This window comes from Podarcis melisellensis, assembly GCF_964234715.1.
Source record: "Podarcis melisellensis genome assembly, chromosome: 11".
NCBI classification, from domain to species: Eukaryota; Metazoa; Chordata; class Lepidosauria; order Squamata; family Lacertidae; genus Podarcis; species Podarcis melisellensis.
This window is the reverse complement of record NC_138543.1, coordinates 41,621,007-41,641,864: the sequence shown is the minus strand read 5'-3', so window position 1 is coordinate 41,641,864 and position 20,858 is coordinate 41,621,007. Positions and strand designations below refer to the sequence as shown.

Sequence of the window (20,858 nt, the reverse complement as noted above, 5' to 3'; positions counted from 1 at the left end):
GTTTCCGTGCGCTGCTCTGGTTCGCCAGCAGCTTAGTCATGCTGGCCACATGACCCGGAAGCTGTACGCCGGCTCCCTCGGCCAATAAAGCGAGATGAGCACTGCAACCCCAGAGTCGGTCACGACTGGACCTAATGGTCAGGGGTCCCTTTACCTTTACAACACATACAGTAAATGCATCTCAATAGCTATATTTAAATAGGCTCTATGATGCCTCTCCCAAATCACATAACGGATACTGCAAGCCTGTCCCCACGATATCAGTTTAATTCCACCCACTTTCAGCCAGTCAAACAAAAATGTTCCCTAAGCTTCAGGCTTCTTTGTAGAAGGACCTGCACATAAAAGAGCTAAGAGAAGTGCATACATACTGAATAATAAGGACTGAAAAGTAAGCTGCAGTGAGGTGGTGGGAAGTCACGGGTGGGAAAAGATTTGTATTGGTAGATGTACTGTATAATGTATTAATTTAAGGATTTATGTTGTAAATAACTCAAGAATATATGTATATGTACAATCTATACTCAATAAAAATTAAACATAAAAAAGAAATAAGGACTGAAAAGTAATGAGCCAGGTTTGTGCCTTTGCTTCACATTTACAACTGTCTGCAAAAATCAAAGTGTAGACTATTAATAGCCTGAACAGATGTTCAAAAGATAGCTGGGGCTTCTGTTTGGCACCAAATCAATGTGATAAGATACTAAAACCTATTAACAATGAACAAATTAAAGAATAATGTGGAACAATAAACCATCTAGAAAGAAAATGAGAGAGATCATAACATTTGATCAGAAAGTTAATATATTTTTATTACTGCCTGGCAGCAGACTAGTAATAGACAAATTAAAATGTGTGCAGCAAACGGGAAGTTCAGCTACATGATAGTGAAGATGACTCCAGACAGCCCAATATTTATAGCAAATGAAAATGAATTTGACTAGACTTGGCATCAAGATATTTTCCTTTATGTCTTCCATTTATACCTGTGCTTGGAAATCCTAGAAGAATCGAAAGGCTACTCAAAACCATATAATTATGGGTGAGAATAAGTCACAACAAGGAGTTTTCACTGTATGTGAATATTTCAAACTGTCATGACAAATCCATGACTAGATGATAGGCCTTTATGAAACAAATCATTTCACTACTCAAATATACAACACAATGACAGCTAGTTTTATAAAGGCAATTTATAAATGCACACGTTAATCAATGCCAAAGGTCATGAAGCATTTGGAGTCCTTTTAGGAGGGCAGCTAAGCTAAAGTTTAGCTTATCATGTTATCTGAACCTAGGATAGTAGCTAAGGTCCCTTCTTTCTTTACCATGATCTGTAGCCAAGAAGAAACAATTTGCTAAAGCATGATCCTAGGCTGGGTGACAAGCTAAGTCAAATGTTAGCTTAGCTGCTGCCCTGCACTGAGCTAGAAGGTCTAGGGAGGAGAAAAGCAGCTTTAATTTCCTCCTTGGGAGCCAGCGTGTTTGTGCCAGCCATGGTTTGGCTTAGCGTTATGTGTGAGTGTAGTCAGTACCCGATATCAGGGTACATTAATCTAACCAACTGAAAACAGAACGTATGTAAAATAATGTAAAACAATACGCTCAATATGCTTAAGTGCAAATTCTAGAACAGTTTCACATCAAATCTTGGATACTAGAAATATCCTAATCCATTCAGAAGGAAACCCTTTTAATTTCCATCTATTTCAAAGGAAGTTAAAGTACATCTGTGGATCAATTACACTGAAATACTAAGAGCACCTCATGTTGGCTAGATCATGCCAGTTGTGTTTTGTATACATATTCCAATATTGATGTTGAACATTATGCAAGAGATGGACAGACAAGCAACAACAGTTCCTATAACATATATACATGTATTTTCCACTTCCTCTCTTAGTTACAATTCTGATATTTCAAAAAAATGCATTGGGAATTATCAATCAATATATGTCCATAACAATGTTTGAAGCTGCATTTTATAACACATAAACACATTAAAGGGAGCCGGGCTCTTATCATATGCCAATTGCAGAAATAGACTAAAGCATGTGGTACAAGCCCACAAAATGGTTTATGTTATATTGCTCTTTGTGTTTTAAAGCCCAATATATGTCTGAATTTTTTAAAACATCAGAGTAAAGCAACGTAACTAAATACATGAGGTCAATGACTGTGATTCAACTCTTCCACTGATCTTAACTGAAGACTTAAGAAAAGGAGCCAAGGAAAGTAATGGGGAAATTGTATTTGTCTGACCTTGTGACAGATCTGTTAAAGCTATGAGCAACTTGACAGGTAACATCTGGGTTTACCGACTATGGGAATTTGGAAAGTTGCCATGCCCTTAACTCTTCTATTATAAACCAATCTTCTGGTGGCTGCTTTAAAAAAAACCAAAAACCTAAAAGAAGTTCCAGGAGGTCGAAACATAACTATTCTTATGGGGGGGAAACCACCATTCACAGTCCTCCTGGATGCTTTTGCTTTCAGCGGGTGGGTTTAAATGGCAGTATGCAACATGCTGGAGCTGTTCAGCTGTCTAAAATGGAAAGGAACTGAGTAATGCACTGCTTCAGTTGCATATATCATTTCCCTGTTCCCTTTGTTTACAATACTGCTTCTAGTTTAGCACTCTCAGAAGCAACGTGAAGGGGCTAATGCCACGGTCTGAAGTGGCAGGAAAGCCAAAGCAGACTCTATGAAAAATGAACCATTCATCTCTTTGCATTAAAACAGATCCTTCTCTATTGGTAACCTCTTCATCTCCCTACCCACAAACAGAAACTTTTAACACCTTTAAATTGCATGCCTGGGAATTAGTCTACCAAATTGATTTGAGATCTTAACTTGGAGTTGTTTCCAATTCTGGTCCTACTCAAAGTAGACTTACTGAAACGAATGAACCTAAATTAGCCAGGTCCACTAACTACAATAGGCTTACTCTGAGCAGGGCTAATACTGGTTACCATCTTTTGTAATCAGTATTATTACCTATAGGAGCTGATTTATTTTAGTAATTAGCTTATTTTTCTTTCAGTGGTAATTCACATAAGGGTGGCCAGCCAACATAGTAAGTAATCACCACGGCTTGTCCTGATACTATTTTCTTCTTAGAATGAGCCCTCTATCCCCCAATGATGCCAGGACCAAATGAATGCTTTCCCAGACACAGAGACAATGTATTTTTTCAACTGCATCTCTATTAATTCCTCCAAGGTGACTTGATAGAACACCATAAAATTTTATAACAAAAACCTTGAGATTCATGTTCCAATTCTCTAAAGAAATAAACCAAAATGGACAGCATTCAGGTTTTGGAAATTTGTTTACCGACTACTGTCCATGCAACAAGCATAAGCCGCATTAAAAGTACTACCACATGTAGACATCTATAAAATTTATTTCAGTATATAAACAGCATACACAGTTGTATTTAAATTAAGATATCCTAGATTTGGGATAGGTTTTTTAAAAAAATAATTTTAAAATCCTCCAACTTAATGCCTGGTGGAATTATTATAGCTGAAATGGGCATTATCGTGTTTTACACATACCCACTAAACCAAAGAGGCTTACTGAAAGTTACCAGCCACAGCCAAAGCCAAATTTCAAACACCACTGTGGTCCCTCACACAGCTAATGAAATTGGGGCACTATTGCTCCAAAGAGCTGCTTGATGTCCACTATATGTGGGAAATGTACATAGAGATAAGCATTTTCTTTTATTAAATATAAAATCATAAAGCAAACAATGTGTGAGTGTTACCTTCTTCCCCAATTATCCACTTTCTCTTAGGCAGATGAAGTTAATTTCACTGTAGACAGTGTTGGAAAGTTTCCAGAAATGGAATTCACTCAGATAGAAGAGGCACTTGCTTTGGCTGTTAGAGTCAGAGAGTTTAGCCATGCAAGACTGGCACTTGTCTGTATTTGACTTGACGCTGAATTCTGATTTTTTTTTGCAGTGACAATGCAAGAAGAGACAGATAGCAAGGAGACAGCAGAAGAGGAGGAGAAGGTGTGAGGAATGTGGAAATATGGAGCTTTTTGCTTTTTCTTAGGGCAAATGGACAGATATACCCTGTTCAAGCTGCCCAAGACCAGATGCCAGATACCCAAAGGTGGGATTACATCAGACCCTGACATCTCCAATGGCTTTAGTACCCTGTTACTTAAGAGGACCACATAGGTAGAAGTGGGTTGCCAAACTAATGGACAGAACACATACATGCATTAGTTCTACAAGTTTACAAGGATAGTTAGATTTAAGGGGGAGGGAGAGATAATGCATAGTTCCTATGTCCTACCTGATTAGGGATACCAGTTCTGCAAGCAGGGCATCTTGGGCAGAAATAAGCTAAAAATGAAGCTATTTGTAGCAACTTTCTTTGTTATAGGTAAAGTGTGCAAATAAAAGGCAATACATGTTAAAAATGAAGCAAAAGTATCTTAAAACTCTACACAGTGTCAGCTAGTACATTAATCAGTGCTATGTCTAGAAGACTTTTTTTGTTGTTTAAGTCCAAAGGTCATACCAAATCTAGCAAACTATTTGATATTGTATCACAGAATCAACGTAAAAGTGACAACATAACCTCAACCAACATTAACACACAGGATGCCAACAAACCGTTCTTTCCCCATTTCAGCACACAAAGAGCAGTGTGCATAACAACACTAGACTGTTCGACATGGTTCAGAGCCTAATTAACAGACTGCCACTAGCTATTCCTGGCTGCCTATCAGCAAAACTATGTCAAATGGCTCACTTCTGTATTATCGTACACAATTAGAAACATGCAATGCGTTTTCTTTTTTCTCCTGAAGATTTGTTCACAGAGAGAATGCCCCTTCCTGCAACTGCACCTCCAGAAGTCAAAAGGAACCGACCACAGAAGAACTGGCCCAACTGAAGGATGCTCAGGTCCTACCTGAAGGCTTGCCACAGGCGTCTGGTTGGCCACTATGAGATTAGGATGTTGGATTATGTGGACCATTGGCCTGACCCAGCAGAGTCTTCTCATGTTCTTATTTCAATGCTTGGTCTCCAGTATATTTGCAAGTGAAAATACCTTCCGCTATGTGTAGCCAATAACCTGACATAGTACGGGGCAGCTTCCAAAATGAGTATGTCTGTGTAAGCTACAATTCATTATTGTAAGAAATAGACATTATTGTAGCGTACACTACAACTATCTGGAAGCAATGATCAGCAGGGTAGAGGAGAGAAGGAACAGATCTGGGCAGCTTAACCAGACTTGGTGAGCTTGGTGTGTTTCATGGGTGGCCTACTCAAGAACAGATAGCTACATCATAGGTAAAGTCTGCCTGCAAAGAATACAAATCTTTTCTTGTAGCTGGTCCAAGATTATGTAACCACAGGGATCAAGAAATCTCATAAACTTCATTCTAAGTGAAAGGAACCATCTCTCTTACTGATATGCCCCTTAGAGCAAGCAGCTGTTCTCCACCTCCACAAGAGGAAAAAACATGCAGGGGGTAGAGGGGTGGGGAAATCACCTTCTCGTGAGGAGGGGAAAGTATGTGTGGGAAATCACCCTTTGCTACATACAAAATCTCCTTCAAGGGGCAGGGAGATGTGAACTAACCACACCTGAACGCCTCCATAGTACTAGTACAGTAACACTTTGCATAGAATAATCTGTACACAGAGGAATGTGTGCAATCTCACAACGTTACAGCAATAGCAGGATGAATCAAATGAAGCTTTTAGCCCAATAAGCACAACTCTATTTTGTAACTGACCTCTAACTTAAGAAATGCAAAACTTGTTTCTGGTGTTATACTAGAATCTGAAATGTCTCTACATACTGAAGAAATGAATTATTTTCAATCTTACCCGGGAGCAATGTCTGCTTGTCACTTAGATACCTGCTCATAAAGAATATAAGTAGTAACAAGTTGATTTAAACAATTTATTGCCAAGAGTAGAAGCAGAACATTGTATTTGTCTGCCAAGCTGATTAACCACCATAAACAAGCCTATGCCCTTTAGGTTTAACATGACCACACCTCATAGCTATGTTACAAAAGAAAGTACATCTTTCAAACTCACTTTACATAAAGAATGTATTTCTACTTACTGGCCTAGATATTTAAAGTACTTAGTGGAATGTGATTATATTGTTTCCCTTTCACAGAATCTGCAAGTTTGTTAGCAGCAAGTCTATAATACATTATCACCCTACCCCATAATTGTGACTGGTCTTGAAAAACTCTGTATGCATGCACATGTTTTCTAGGGAAAGTTATTATGTATGTATGATGGGATGATGAGCTGCTTGCGCGTAAAAGCTGGATCCCGCTGGGGTTTGGCTGGTCATCCAAACCCAGGCACTAACGGAGCTCCCCCAAAGCATGACTCCGCTAGTCGCTGGTAGAATCTGACAGTGGGCGGCTACGGAACTTACGCCAACATAAAAGTTGTTTGACAGACATGCGCCTTCGTGACTCTCTGCGTGACAGTTTCCGGCGAAGGGATGGAGTTCCTAAGGGAGGTCTAGTAACCTCTTCACTGTTTCCACTGGAAGTGTCCCAGAGCCCTTCCTCCGCAGTGACTCTGGCACTCCCCCTGCTGGTTCCCTCCGCTGCTGCAGAGTCTCTCCTATTCTGCTGGAGCCTGTCCACCACTTTTTCCTCGGATGACAGTTCCCTGACATCCACCTCCCCCCCAGGGCCCCCTTCACACCCCCCCACCTCCTCTCCCACTGGCGGTGAGGGCGGAAAGCCCCTGAAGGAGCTCTCCTCGTCATCCGAGGATTCAAACACTTCTAACCAAGGCGTACCGTCTCTCTCCCCGTCTTCCTCTTCTTCGTCGGAGTCGGCTTCCTCACCCACCCCTGACTCTGGGAACCCTTCAAACTCTCCTTCCTCATCGGTGGTCCCAAAGTGTTCCCTTCTAAATCGTGCCACGGGTTGCGGTTTTTTTGGAAAACGCTGGTGAAATGTTTCTATTAAAACCTCGTCCTTGACTACCTCTGCTGGTACCCAAGTGTTTTCCGACTCTACTTCCCCCTCCCATTCTACCAGATATTCCACCTGATTCCCCTTCCACCTGGAATCAATGATTCCTGCCACGTTCATGTCGCGTTCTCTCTCTTCTATCACGGGCGCTTGGGTGGCCTCTCTCTCACGCTCCCCCCACTCCCGTCCCTCTCGGTACGGCGACAGTAATGACCTGTGAAATACTGGATGTAATTTCATGTGACTGGGCAGTCTGAGTTTGAATGCTACTGGATTGACCTGCTGTATGACCTCAAAGGGTCCCAATCTTTTGGGTCTCAACTTCTTACTCCCCCCTTTGAACGGTAGACCTTGGGTTGACAACCACACCCGGTCTCCCACCCTTATGGTTTCACCTTCCCTCCTATTTCTGTCTGCTTGTTTCTTATATTCCTCCTTGGCTCTCTCTAAGTTAAGTTGGAGCTGACGGTGAATCGCTTCCATCTCTTCAAAAAACATTTCCGCCGCCGGCACGCTCCACCTCTCCCCTCCCTCTCCTGGGAATGCCCGGGGATGGCACCCATAGTTTGCCAGGAAAGGACTCATTCCTGTGGACACATTCTCCGCGTTGTTGTAGGCAAATTCGGCCAGCGGTAGCTTATCTACCCAATCATTTTCTCTGTCCTTTATATAACACCTCAGGTATTGTTGTAAAATCCCGTTTGCCCTTTCCGCTTGCCCATTAGTTTCTGGGTGTCGGGCAGTGGAGAAATTGAGTTCTACTTGCAGTAAGCTCATAAGTTTCCTCCAGAACCTGGAAGTAAATTGTTTGCCTCTGTCACTGACCACCCTCAAGGGGGCGCCATGCAACCTGAAAATATGCTCTACAAACAACTTGGCGGTCTCTTCCGCTGTAACCGCATGTGAACATGCTATAAAATGACACATTTTGGTTAATAGATCTACCACCACCATGACAGCTGTTTTGCCTTTGGATTTTGGCAGATCCGTCATAAAATCTATGGATACTGCCTCCCATGGCCTCTCTGGCGTGGGTAAGGGTTGTAATAGCCCCGCTGGCGCCACCCTCTCTCCTTTTGCTCGCTGGCACCTGTCGCAACCCCTGACATATTCCCGCACGTCCTCCCTCACCTTGGGCCACCAAAACTCCCTGGTAACCAACCACATGGTTTTGTGCTGTCCAAAATGCCCCGCTGTGGGGCTGTCATGCAACTGCTTGAGTACTCTCCCCCTCAGCTCCCCATCTGGTATGTACAGTGCCCCTTTGTAATATAACGCCCCGTTCTTTTCTTCAAACCCCCCTGTGTTCTCTTCTGTCCTCCTGAGTTCTCTGAGTTTCTCTTGGGCGTATGCATCGTTCTCCGTCCCTTCCATCAGTTCCCTTTGCCCCACCAATGCCGCCCCACACACCCAGCGGTCTTCAGATATTACATGCCTTGCCTCAGGCGCTCCCTCCCCCTCTAAGTACTCAGGTTTCCTGGAAAGGGCATCCGCTCTCACGTTCTCTGAGCCTGGCACGTAACGAATCTCAAAGTGGAACTTGGAGAACTCCTGAGCCCATCGCACTTGTCTCTGGTTCAGCACTCGAGCTGTTCTCCAATATTCCAGGTTTTTGTGGTCAGTTCGGACTTGAACCTTGTGTTGCGCCCCAATCAGCAAGTGCCGCCATTTCCGGAATGCTTCATGAATGGCGAGCAGTTCTCTGTCGTACACCGTGTAGTTCCTCTCGGATTTGTTCAATTTTCGCGAAAAGAATGCACACGGTCTCCATTCAGACGTATCCTTTCCCGGCTGGAGAAGCACGGCCCCCACCACTCGGTCTGACGCATCAGTCTCCACTCTCATTGGTTTTTGTAGATCCACGTGCAGAAGCTGCTCTTCCGACGCAAACGCCTGCTTTAGGCGTTCGAACGCCTGCTGCGCTTCTTCCGTCCAAACAAATTTTTTTTTGCTACTAAGACAATCCGTGATGGGCGCAGTCAAATGGGCAAAGTTTTTGATGAACTTCCTATAGAAGTTTCCGAAGCCCAGGAACCTTTGCACGTCCTTCTTGGTCTTTGGTGTTTTCCATTCCAGTACCGCTTGAACCTTGCTGGGATCCATGGCCAATCCCTTGTCAGACAACCGGTACCCCAGGAATTCCACCTCCCTGGTATGAAACTGACACTTCTCCAGTTTCACCCACAGCCGGTTTTCTCGAAGTTTGCTCAGTACCTCTCTTACATCTCGCACATGCTGCTCCTCATTCTCTGAGTACACCAGGACGTCATCTAAGAACGCTACGCAGTTCTTGTAGAGCAATGGCCCCAGGACGTGATTCATGAATGATTGAAAACAGGCGGAGCCTCCTTGTAATCCGAAGGGCATAACGAGGTACTCAAAGGCCCCCAAGGGGGTGAACATAGTGGTCTTCCACTCATCCCCCTTCCTCACACGTATCAAGTTATATGCCCCCCTAAGGTCCAGCTTGGTAAAAATTTTCCCTTTTCTCACCTGTGTCAGAATGTCATCAATTCTAGGCATAGGGAAAGTCACTGGTTCTGACACTGCATTCAGGGACCTGAAATCACACACAAGTCTGGGCTTGCCCGTGTGTTTCTTGTCCACAAAGAACACTGGACTGCCCCCCACCGCTCGTGACTCTCTGATGAAACCTCGCTTAAGATTCTTGTCAATGAACTCCCTTAACTCCTGCATCTCACTGTCTGACATTGCATACAGCTTGCCCACTGGCAATTGTGCTCCTGGGAGTAAGGTGATTTGACAGTCAAAGGGTCTGTGCGGGGGCAGTTTATCTGCTTCTTTTTCGCTGAATACGTCAATTAAATCAGCGTATTGCGGTGGCACCTTCCCCTTGTCCATCACTTCCACCCCTGCTAGAGTGGCCCTGGCACCTGCCTGCGCCTCTCCCTCCTTGCAGTGTTCTAGGCAATGTGCTGATCCAAAGGAAACCACTCTCTGATGCCAGCCTACTAGCGGATCGTGTAGTGCCAGCCAGCTCATTCCCAAGATAATAGGGGCTCCTCCCAAGGTGGCTACGTTAAACGCAATCAGTTCTGTGTGCCGTGCCACCCTCATTATCATAGGTACAGTCTGTTGGCTCACTTCTCCTCCCAACAGCTCCCTCCCATCAATTGTGGTAACCTGCAAAGGCTTACTTAATGGGATAGTCTGTATCTGATGTTCCGCTGCAAACTCCTTACTCATGAAATTACATGAGCTACCTGAGTCCAATAGCGCTTTTATCTTTAGTGGGTGTCCGTTTGCCAGTTCCAGCAACACCTCTATCACAAGCGCTGGTCTTGGAGGTTCCGGCGTGGGCACGTTCACTACTCCCTGGCCTGGCTGCTGTGCCCTGATGTTGGCAACCAGGCGTTGGCTTTTACTTGTTCCTTCATTTCTCCCTCCTCCTTCCCCCCAACAGTTCCTGCCATCCCTTGCCATTCCTTCCTTTGCGGACAGACTCTGGCAAAGTGACCTGGCTGTTGGCAGAGATAGCATCTCTTGCCGCTCTTTCCCTCCTTCTTCCGCTCTTCCCTGGTGTTTGAAACTGCGCGCACGCGCGCTGTTCCCAGTTCCATCGGCTCTGCTGGCGGGAAAGGCTGCTCCGGAATCTCTGGAATGCGGAAATCCTTCCAACGTTCCCCCTTTTCTTCCCGCTTTTCCATAGCTCTAGCTTCCTGGCGTGATCCTATGGACAGCGCTGCTTTAGTCAGCTGATCCATAGACTCCGCCCTAGGTGCCCGGGAAAGTTCATCCTTCACTGACGGAGACAGACCTTCTTCAAACATCATCTGAATAGGTTCACTAGCAAGGTCCCACCCCAGTCTGTGAATCAGCATGGTGAACTCAGTCCAGTACTCACGTACAGATCGGCTCCCTTGTTTACATGCCATTAACTTCCTGCGCACCACCCCCTGCTCAATCTCGCTGGAAAACATCAAGTCCATGGCGCGAAAAAACTTCATTGTGTCCTTTAAGATTTCGTTATTGGCTGCCATCAGGGGCCGAACCCAGTCCCTCGCCCCTCCCTCTAGATGGCCAATCACGTACGCCACTCTAGAGTTCTCATCGGGGAAGTCATCAAACAGTAGATTGAGAGCATATTGCATCTCTGTCCTAAAGGCTTGATAGTTCCTGGGATCCCCCCCAAATTTCTGCACCAATCCAGGCACCCTTCTGGCAAGTGGGGTGGTTTTCCCCTTATCTGCATCTTGAGCCCTCCTCTCCTCTAGCCTCGCCGTTTGCAGTGCGAGCTGGACCTCCAACGCCCTATACCTTTCTTCCAGGCTTGGACCTGCTCCCGCTCCTCCTCCTGCTCCGGCTGGTTCGCTCATGATGCCCTCTGCTTGCACAAGCTGCTTTCGGAGACTGTCAGATTGCTATGATGGGATGATGAGCTGCTTGCGCGTAAAAGCTGGATCCCGCTGGGGTTTGGCTGGTCATCCAAACCCAGGCACTAACGGAGCTCCCCCAAAGCATGACTCCGCTAGTCGCTGGTAGAATCTGACAGTGGGCGGCTACGGAACTTACGCCAACATAAAAGTTGTTTGACAGACATGCGCCTTCGTGACTCTCTGCGTGACAGTTTCCGGCGAAGGGATGGAGTTCCTAAGGGAGGTCTAGTAACCTCTTCACTGTTTCCACTGGAAGTGTCCCAGAGCCCTTCCTCCGCAGTGACTCTGGCACTCCCCCTGCTGGTTCCCTCCGCTGCTGCAGAGTCTCTCCTATTCTGCTGGAGCCTGTCCACCACTTTTTCCTCGGATGACAGTTCCCTGACAGTATGCTTGGATAGTTACTAATGGAAGATCTTGATATCAAGATGCCCAATTCTTACTGAATGAAAAACAAGGTCAGATTTCTTACATGACAGTAGAACTGTTGTGTTTTATCCACAGAAAACATTGAAGCCAATCATCTTTGTTTATTTATTGTGAAAGTTCAGGAGGGTTGGCACTCAGAAGTAGTATGATATAAAAGCCAAAGTTTGAATCCAGCCATGTAAATTTGTCTATACTGGTCTTGCGTATACTTCACAATAAACCATAGTTAATGGTTTGCACTTCGAGGCCCCCAGGATCCCACCCCCCTTGAAATAACTTCACCCTGACACTTATTTTAGTTTAATTTTGGGGCAGATTTTGGCCACAATTTATTTAATACAACCATGTGAGCAGTATTGGCTCCAAACTATAACTGACTCCACCTTTCCGATTGGTAGTCTAAAAGGGTAAACCACACGAGGGAGCAACATTGATGAAGACCAACCGAAGCTCACCCCGGGGTTCCTGTGGTCCTGGCATGGCCCTAGCCCCTCCAGCGGACTTCGGACGAGATCCAGGACCCCCCGATTCCTTTACTGGAATACCCTGTTCCTAGAGTGGCAGGTGATGGTTGCACCTCCCCTCCCCCACATTTCAATGAGCCAATGCCTAACCACCACCTTACAAGTTGTGACGATTGCTGAGGGGGTAGGCGAAAACCAAGTGGCTATAGCCAACCTGCCAAATGGAAAAATTCCTACCCAGCTCCTGTTCCAAAACAGGAGACCCAAACCAAAGCAAGGCCAAAGCAACACTGCCTAACACAAAGGAGGGGGGCAGGTGTTCAGCAGCGAGAAGCAAGTGCCCCCAATTACATCGCGCTGCCGTTCTTAACAGCCCTTGGGATCACGCCACCCCCAGGCGATTGGCCCAGACAGCCTGGCGTGATCCCAGGGCTATGGCTAGGGCTTGGGTTACACCCCTCCAACTAAATTAACCCTTGGTGTGCCCTGAGTGCCCGTGCGCAACCAGGACCCTCAATTAGGAGGATCCTATTTGCAATGAGTATGCACAGGAGGTTGGATGGTCACCTGTCATCGATGCTTTAGCTGAGATTTCTGCATTGCAGGGAGTTGTGTTAGATGACCCTTGGGGTTTCTTCAAACTCTACAATTCTATGATTCTATGAAACCATGATCTCTAGCTTAGCATTATGTCTGAACTGAGGATCATGGCTTGTTTTGCTTACAACTACTACAACTACTACTACTACTAAAAGGGACGCGGGTGGCGCTGTGGGTAAAACCTCAGCGCCTAGGACTTGCCGATCGCATGGTCGGCGGTTCGAATCCCCGCGGCGGGGTGCGCTCCCATCGTTCGGTCCCAGCACCTGCCAACCTAGCAGTTCGAAAGCACCTCCGGCTGCAAGTAGATAAATAGGGACCGCTTACCAGCGGGAAGGTAAACGGCGTTCCGTGTGCTGCGCTGGCTCGCCAGATGCAGCTTGTCACGCTGGCCACGTGACCCGGAAGTGTCTTCGGACAGCGCTGGCCCCTGGCCTCTTAAGTGAGATGGGCGCACAACCCCAGAGTCGGACACGACTGGCCCATACGGGCAGGGGTACCTTTACCTTTACTACTACTACTACTACTACTACATTTATGAGTCACTTCCCATGAGGCCACCTAAAGCAATTTACAATGACATATATAAAAGTTACATTTTTAAAAACAATTGCATATATAAAAACAATTAGAAAAAGCAACTATAAATATAACAATTTAAATCAACAGCAGCACATGCATCAAACCAAATCCCAAACAGATACCATCTTGGATAAAGATTTTACAGGACTATCTACTGTATTGTGAAATCAGATTTCCTAGCCAACACATGACTGAGAATGAGAACTCTTGGTGTGGCTACATTCAAATGAGATAAGATACTGACTTGCACTGGCCTACACCACTTTGGAAAGAGGGCTAGAGACAAATGTGACAAATAAAACAAATACAAATCAGGGATGTAGCCAAGAAGTAACTAAAAGCAGTAGTTGGAAAACGAAATGCTTGATCGATTCTTGACTTAGAGATTCCCTACATCCCTAAAAAGGTAAAGGTACCCCTGCCCGTACGGGCCAGTCTTGCCAGACTCTAGGGTTGTGCGCTCATCTCACTCTATAGGCCGGGAGCTGGCGCTGTCTGCAGACACTTCTGGGTCACGTGGCCAGCGTGACAAGCTGCATCTGGCGAGCCAGCGCAGCACACGGAATGCCGTTTACCTTACCGCTGGTAAGCAGTCCCTATTTATCTACTTGCACCCGAGGGTGCTTTCGAACTGCTAGGTTGGCAGGCGCTGGGACCGAACGACGGGAGCGCACCCCGCCGCAGGGATTTGAACTGCCGACCAAGCGATCGGCAAGTCCTAGGCGGTGAGGTTTGACCCACAGCACCACCCGCGTCCCTGTTCCCTACATCCCTATGTATTACTATAATCTCTACAATCAGGAAGACTGTAATATTTAGCATATATATAGTGCCTTTGAGTGTTCAAAGTACTTCATTTACATATTTTGTCATTCTTTCAACAACCCTGTAAGGTAGTTCAGTATTATTATGACCATATTGCAAGAGGAGGGGTCGAGAGAATGTGTTGCTTGCTTGCTTAGTAGCAAGCAACTACTGTAGTGAGTTCATGGTAAATTCAATAGTTGAACCAAGGACTTCCTGTTTTCTAGCCCAATATCTTAGCCACTATGCTATATTAGATGCAATATTGTATCACCCATATTTGCCCTTAAAGGCGGATAACTGATTACTATTGGCTAGAGTCCCAGGGCTATGTAGATTACAAACATCAGATGCAATATGCAGTCTCATGATTCCCAAAACAACCACTGTGCAGCTATGCTGTTGGCATTTATGCAACTTAACATCAGTTATACCTCTTATTTTAATATAATTCAGGCGCACTGCATTCCCACTGTTCAATGAAGCTTATTCCCAAGTGAATGTGTATGTATATATATGTACCTGAAGAAAGTCTCATTTAATTTCATATGACTTACTTCTGGGGAGACAATGGCTAGGATAGTGTGGCACATTGCTTGAAAAATTGAGCTTGTCAAACAGTTGTTCATTAAAGATATACAACATAAAATGTTACCTCATTCCAAACTACAACTCAGCTTCCCGGATTAGCTAAAACAGCACATGAATAGTAAACAGCTTCAGTTTACATGTGCAAATTAAATGTTCCCCATCACAGCTGTGAAACCTCATTCTTCAAATGGTGCTTCCAATGATGACAGAAAATGGTAGTACAAAATGATTAAAACATTCTGAAAAGTCATGAGCCAGAATAGAATCCAACTGTCAAAGTATAAGCAATGTCCTGGCTTCATTACAGTGGGCCAAACTGCAGAGCTACCTGACTCCCCCCCCCCATTTCTGCACAAGAATGTACACTGTCACTTTCAAAATATACTTTAAGGATTTTGCATTTATTTTGTTAAAAGCCTTCATGTGAAAGAGCTAGTATCAACTTCCTTTCCTTACTATGGCATTTTATTAGATTTCTTTCTCCAAATGGCTGCCAGTCAATTTAAATTTGTTTGGCACATTAAAAAAAAAATTAAAAAATCAGCTGCCTTCACCTGATTTATGAGAAGGTATGTTTATAATATATACGGAATAGACAAAACTAATTGCAAATTAATTACTCACAGCTAATACAAGCATATTAATAAAAAGCAGGGGAGACAGCAACCTTTAAGATATAGCACAAAACAGAGAAACTTTACAAAAAAAGAAGCGGCTCTATTCAGAACTAATTGATCAGGGATTCAAAATATGCATAGCACTTTAAGATGGTGGTAACAGCACAACATAGTAAAATATTTAGCATTTACAGAGTGCTTTCTGAGTGTCCAATGCACTTCACATGCATTATCTCAGTAATCCTTACAAACAACTTGTAAGATATGTCAGTCTTATGATCTCCATCCTGCAGATGGGAGAGAGAGAGAAAAGCCTAAGGCGGAGAGATGGCGAGTTCCCCAAGGCCACTGATTAGTTCATGCCAGATATACGATTTGAACTAGAGAATTAGTAGCTCACGTTCAATCAAATTATTTGCACAAAAGTGTTCCAATGTACACAGACGCCATTTCCACAGTGCCTAATGAGCTAAGCACTATTTTCTCTACTTGCGCTTCAAACAAACACAGAACTAGTGCTAAATATGCTCCTGGTGTTTGGGGCTCCAAAGAGTGATGGTGTGTCTGGCAGAAAAAGAAGGGGGGATTCAGAACAGGAAAGACAGGCTAGAAAAGCAATCAGAAGTGCTAGGTGCAGGAGCAGGAGCAGCAGCAGCTATATCTCTCTCTTTGCATGAAGTGCTGGGCACAGTAAGTGGTGAGATTACTAAGTGCCTCTGCCACAGGGAGGGGAGGGGTCCCTTCCCATCTTCAGGAGATTAGTTGCATATGCTGCTTTGAATTAATCTGTTCACAGTGTGTGTGTGCTCTTTTGGGTCAAAAAGTGGCATATTAATAAACCAATGAATGAAAGAATGAACACAAGGGCTGAAGTTTGAACTTGCCCTTTGGTAGAAGAACTCAGCTTCATCTGCTATCTGAAATAGCTTACTTGATGGAATAGAATATAACTTTATTCCACCAACCACTGACATGCCCGTGTTCAGTAAAGACAGCTCCTGAGGGGGGAATAGTACAGTTTCAGCTGTCAATATAATGATTATATAACTCATGGGACAAATATCCCTACCCTAATCCCTTTAAAGGGGTTTAACTTAAGGAAAGGAAGTCTTCCGCCTCCCACTACCTTTCCCAATCTGTAAGCGGAAGGTGCGGAGAGAATGTATTTCCAGGAAAGTAGGTAACTATAGTTCTCACCATTCAAAATGATGCAGTAATAGGGACTGGAACATTGCCTAAAGCAGTTTTCTGGTAAGGGCAATTAGACATGAAAATATCAACATACATGCATCCTGAACTTACAAGCATTTTTTTCCATGCAATACCAGACGTTCTCTGCCACTCTCATGTGGCAAGGGGGGGAAAGACACATGCCTATAAAAATAGCAGAGGGAGGTTGAAAAAGAAATCAAGTTTCTTTGAAATACATTTGTTTTCCATTTATGGGGCAGATATAGCCCGAACATAGCACAAAGTTAGCAAAAGAAGAGTTAATATCTCAGCAATCTCAAACAAGTCTTTCATGCTGGCAAATCTGGAGTAGTAATAATACATAATGTACTCAACAAGGGAGCCAGATCTCCAGGCAAAGATTTGAACACCTGTACGGAAAGACAGGGGGGAAACCGTTTACCCTACATTAATGAGGAAATTCCCTGTGCAGGAGGGGCAAGGCAGCTGTAAACCATTTCTATCTATGCCCTGAAACGCACAGTCCTTTTATGCCCCCTGTCCCATAGCAGGCTCAGGTGTCTTACTTTGGAAAATAACTGGAGATTGTGACTTGATAAATACCATGGCCATAATAAAACCACAAAACAGCATTGAAACTCCCAAGTATTAGGCTTTTGAGTTCTGAATACAACCAAAAGATTTCCGTTCAGATTTTATACACAAAATCTGTCTCTGGGGCAGCAATTCAGATGGGAACATAGGAAAAAAGGAATGTGTTTTCATTTAAAAAAAAGGAAACAAAGGACAAAGTAGAAAAGAGTTGCAAACAGTAACATCACAGTGGCAAAGGATGAGCTGAAGCAACCCTGTTTAGCTGCAACAGATACAGAACATATCATAGCCATTCATTGTTAGTGGGTGGTTCCCTAGACCTGATGGATGGGAGGTTGCCTGTTTTTGAGGTGGTTACACTCCTTCTGAAGGAGTAGGTATATAGCCTGGGGGTATTTCAGGATCAATCACTGTTGTTTGAGGCTCCTTGCCCTGGTTGCATGGAGTGCCTTCCTTCTGCTTTGGCTGGTGGCTCAGCTATGCCACTATCTGCACAGGGAAAGCTTAACTTCTGTTGTCTATGCTCTGGTAACCTCTAGGTTAGATTACTATAATGTATTACATATGGCACTTCCTTTGAAGACAGTTCACAAACTGCAGCTGGTGCAGATTTCAGTGGCCAGGTTGCTCGTTGCGGCAAGATAGTCTGGGCATAGAAGGAGGAGGAGGAGTAGTTTGGATTTGATATCGCACTTTATCACTACCCTAAGGAGTCTCAAAGTGGCTAACAATCTCCTTTCTCTTCCTCCCCCACAACAAACACTCTGTGAGGTGAGTGGGGCTGAGAGACTTCAGAGAAGTGCAACTAGCCCAAGGTCACCCAGCAGCTGCATGTGGAGGAGCGGGGAATCGAACCCAGTTCACCAGATTACGAGTCCACCGCTCTTAACCACTACACCACACTGGTTATAACACAATAACACAAATCCTCACCTGACTGCACTGACTACCAATTAGTTTCTGGGCCTAATTAAAACTGCTGGTTTTGACCTATAAAGTTTTATGCAGATCAGGATCCCAATACCTCAAGGACTTCCTCTCCCTATGTGAACTGACTTGGACCCTGCAATCATCACCTGAGGCCCTTCATTGTGTGCCCCTCTACAGGAGGCCTTTGCAGTGGTGGCTTCCCACTTGTGGAATGCTCTCCCCAGAGAGGCTCACCTAGTGCCATCATTACAAAGCTTTAGGCACCAGGCAAAAAACTGTCCTTTTCCATCAGACCTCTGGCTGATGAAATTATCTATGGCCAATATGATCCATATAAAATGACAGTGATGGGATTTCAGTAGAAGCACAGTACCCTGTGGAACAGAGATGTATGTCTCCTCCAAGCACAGTTCTGAGTTATAATTAAATGAATAACGTATTTCCCTAACGAACAGAACTTAAACATGACACACTTAAGGGATGACCTTCTACAAATAGACATTATGTCAGAGACCTATTTCTCCAGTCAAGATTTAACAAAGGCCATATAAAATGCTTCTGGGGAGCACAGCTAGGGAGACAAGCTTATTTTTGCCGATTCAGATTGAAAGCTTTAGAGGCCTGGTTCCAGCCTTCAGGCAGCATACTGCATTGCTTGCCAATGCTTAAAGCTGTTACAACTAGGTACACATGCACATGCCAGAGAAAATAGAAGAAAGTATTAATTGGAATGATTGCAAATACATTCTTCTTCATAAATTATAAAATTGTTGTTGGCCAAGATTGGATTTAAAATAGAAACGCTCAGAGATTTTTATACGGATCTGTTACAGTGTTTGGTGCAGCTATCTGAATCTGATCAAAACAAGTTTAAATCTATTTGCAATAATCTTTCAGAGATGTCTTATTCCATAAATAATATTCAAAACTGGCTTGGGATAAGTTTAAAAGGTTTTTGTTGACACTGGATTTTATGTTAATGGATGCAAATAGTTGAACACAGTGCAATCTTTTCACAAATAGATCATTTTACATTCTATGATAAGAGTTGAGAATTGCAAAGAAAACTAAAAGACAAACTATTGGCCCAGACCATCAATAACACTAAGCAAATCAAAGTGTAAGAGCCCCAAACAAAACTGGGAGATGAGATATCTGGTTAGGTTTTAGACAGACCATCCAAACAGCTGGAAAAGATGTTGATTCTCTTAGGGAAATTTATAATGCATTTGACTCATGTTTTTGTAGAGTTGTGGATTATCCTGTGGGATAAGAAAGAAAGAACAAGAGCCAAAAAATTAACAACAGTATCTGGAAAGTGATACTATTCCTCTAGCTTTTTGCTAGTTTAAACACAATAGGAATAAGGTAAAATAAAATTAACTATATTAAATGGTGGAAAAACTGTTTTTCAATTAAGTGTTTGCTAACTAAGCATTTTTAAAATCTAAGCATTTAAATGTGGAATAAAATAAAAATAAAAATAAAGTACCACTGTATTAAGAGTAGAATCATATTTTATCTGTTGTAGTGATCACAACGGATTCATTTTTTAATGCTGAATTAGAAAGAGTCAAATTGGATGTAAATCATGCTAACACATTATTCAAGGCTATTCAACATCTTCTATATGAAACCACTGGGAGATCATCAGGGAATTGGAAGTCATAATGTAGTCACAATGAAATCACAATGAAACTAATAAATGGGAGTTACTGGTCCTAAAGGAAGTATAGGCAGCCTGTGGCTCCCCAGAAGTTGGACTTCAACTCCCCTTTTCCTGTGAAAGCTGTGAAAGTTGCAGGGCTACTCCCGGTCCTAGAACATATTTTAAAATCACCACAATCTATTCCTTCAGGCTGCAAAATTCAAATTGAGTTCTAGTATTGTGATGGTCATCACTGGGAGGTCTTAAAGAGACATCAATTGAGTAATGACCTGGAAACTGTAACAAATCCAGAATGCAGCAGCTAGACTGGTGATTGGGAGCAGCTGCTGAGACCATATAACACCAATCCTGAAAGACCTACATTGGCTCCCAGTACATTTCTGAGCACAATTCAAAGCGTTGGTGCTGACCTTTAAAGCCCTAAACAGCCTCGGCCCTGTATACCTGAATGAGAGTTTCCACCCCCATCGTTCAACCTGAGGTCCAGCTGTAAGGGCCTTCTGGTGGTTCCCTCACTGTGGGAACTTAAGGTTACAGGGAACCAGGCAGGGGGCTTCTTGGTAGTGGCGCCTGCCCTGTGGAATGTCATGGAAATAAATAACTATTTGACTTTTAGAAGACATCTGAAGGCAACCTGGTATTGGGAAATTTTTTATGTCTAATGTTTTACAATTTTTATGGGTTGTAAGCTGCCCAGAGCGGCTTGGGAAACCCAGCCAGATGGGCGGGGTATAAATAATAAAATTAGTAGTAGTAGTAGTAGTGCAGTTCTGAATATATAAGAGCAGAAGGCAGCTATAGTTCAGTGGTAGTGAATGCATCGTTTCCTGGCATCTTTAGGATCTTGCATACAAGGACTGAGAAAGACCTCATCTAAGACCTTGGAGAGTCACTTCCAGTTGGAGTTGACAAATACAGTGCTAGATTAAACAATATAGGGCAGTTTCCGATGTGAACAAGGAGTGATTTTATACATTTTAAGATAACCTTAGATTTCACAAAT

General features: G+C 43.8%; 1 protein-coding gene across 6 annotated transcripts in view; it reads right to left on the bottom strand.

The window, feature by feature from the left end:
- The window catches only part of ARL15 (ARF like GTPase 15), a 184,437-nt gene that overhangs the window by 14,007 nt on the left and 149,572 nt on the right, over positions 1–20,858 (bottom strand). The gene's annotated exons all lie outside the window — the stretch shown is intronic.